The following is a 2,246-nucleotide window of genomic DNA, read 5'->3' on the forward strand; positions in this document are numbered from 1 at the left end:
CTGGGGGGGGGGGGGGGGGGGGGGGGGGGGGGGGCGGGGCCATGCAAATGAGCCGTGCCCCATAGCCAGGGGGCGGGACCCATAGCGAAGGGGCGGGACCCATAGAACCAGACCGGGCCCCATAGCGAGGAGACGGGACCCATAGGGATGAGCCCTGCCCCATAGCGAGGAGACGGGACCCATAGGGATGAGTCCTGCCCCATAGCGAGCTGTGCCCCATAGGGATGAGCCCTGCCCCATAGCGAGGAGACGGGACCCATAGGGATGAGCCGTGCCCCATAGCGAGCTGAGCCCCATAGGGATGAGCCCTGCCCCATAGCGAGGAGACGGGACCCATAGGGATGAGCCCTGCCCCATAGCGAGGAGACGGGACCCATAGGGATGAGCCGTGCCCCATAGCGAGCTGTGCCCCATAGGGATGAGCTCTGCCCCATAGCGAGGAGACGGGACCCATAGGGATGAGCCCTGCCCCATAGCGAGCTGAGCCCCATAGGGATGAGTCCTGCCCCATAGCGAGGAGACGGGACCCATAGGGATGAGCCGTGCCCCATAGCGAGCTGTGCCCCATAGGGATGAGCCGTGCCCCATAGCGAGGAGACGGGACCCATAGGGATGAGCCGTGCCCCATAGCGAGCTGTGCCCCATAGGGATGAGCTCTGCCCCATAGCGAGGAGACGGGACCCGTAGGGATGAGCCCTGCCCCATAGCGAGCTGTGCCCCATAGGGATGAGCCCTGCCCCATAGCGAGGAGACGGGACCCATAGGGATGAGCCGTGCCCCATAGCGAGGAGACGGGACCCATAGGGATGAGCCGTGCCCCATAGCGAGCTGTGCCCCATAGGGATGAGCCGTGCCCCATAGCGAGGAGACGGGACCCATAGGGATGAGTCCTGCCCCATAGCGAGGAGACGGGACCCATAGGGATGAGCCGTGCCCCATAGCGAGGAGACGGGACCCATAGGGATGAGCCCTGCCCCATAGCGAGCTGTGCCCCATAGGGATGAGCTCTGCCCCATAGCGAGGAGACGGGACCCATAGGGATGAGCCCTGCCCCATAGCGAGCTGTGCCCCATAGGGATGAGCCGTGCCCCATAGCGAGGAGACGGGACCCATAGGGATGAGCCCTGCCCCATAGCGAGCTGTGCCCCATAGGGATGAGCTCTGCCCCATAGCGAGGAGACGGGACCCATAGGGATGAGCCGTGCCCCATAGCGAGCTGTGCCCCATAGGGATGAGCCGTGCCCCATAGCGAGGAGACGGGACCCATAGGGATGAGTCCTGCCCCATAGCGAGCTGTGCCCCATAGGGATGAGCCCTGCCCCATAGCGAGGAGACGGGACCCATAGGGATGAGCCCTGCCCCATAGCGAGCTGTGCCCCATAGCGTTACACCCCCCCCACTAGCTGATCCCCAACCCATGCATCGCCCCTGCCCCATAGCGCCCCCCCCACCCCATAGCGCCCCTCGCCCCATAGCGCCCCCTGCCCCATAGCACCCCCTGCCCCATAGCGCCCTCCCCGCCCCATAGCGCCCCCCCACCCCATAGCGCCCTCCCCGCTCCATAGCGCCCCCCCCACCCCATAGCGCCCCCCCCACCCCATAGCGCCCCCCCACCCCATAGCACCCCCTGCCCCATAGCGCCCTCCCCGCCCCATAGCACCCCGCCGCCCCATAGCACCCCCTGCCCCATAGCGCCCCCCCCCACCCCATAGCGCCCTCCCCGCCCCATAGCGCCCCCCCGCCCCATAGCACCCCTCGCCCCATCGCGCCCCCCCACCCCATAGGGCCCCCTGCCCCATAGCGCCCCCCTGCCCCATAGCGCCCCCCCCTGCCCCATAGCACCCCCCCACCCCATAGCGCCCCCCGCCCCATAGCGCCCCTCGCCCCATAGCACCCCCCGCCCCATAGCGCCCCCCCACCCCATAGCACCCCCTGCCCCATAGCGCCCCCCCCCACCCCATAGCGCCCTCCCCCGCCCCATAGCGCCCCCTGCCCCATAGCGCCCCCCCACCCCATAGCACCCCCTGCCCCATAGCGCCCCCCCCACCCCATAGCGCCCTCCCCCGCCCCATAGCGCCCCCCGCCCCATAGCGCCCCCCCCACCCCATAGCGCCCCCCCCGCCCCATAGCGCCCCCGCACCTTCAGTCTCTGGGTCTGGCACAGGAAAAGGATCCGGATCCGTGGGGCTGGGGGGCGAGGGGCTGTGACCCACAGCGCCCCTCCCCCCCCCCCCCCCAGCGCCCCA

The sequence above is a fragment of the Cygnus atratus genome, unplaced genomic scaffold (assembly GCF_013377495.2).
Source record: "Cygnus atratus isolate AKBS03 ecotype Queensland, Australia unplaced genomic scaffold, CAtr_DNAZoo_HiC_assembly HiC_scaffold_38, whole genome shotgun sequence".
Lineage (NCBI taxonomy): Eukaryota > Metazoa > Chordata > Aves > Anseriformes > Anatidae > Cygnus > Cygnus atratus.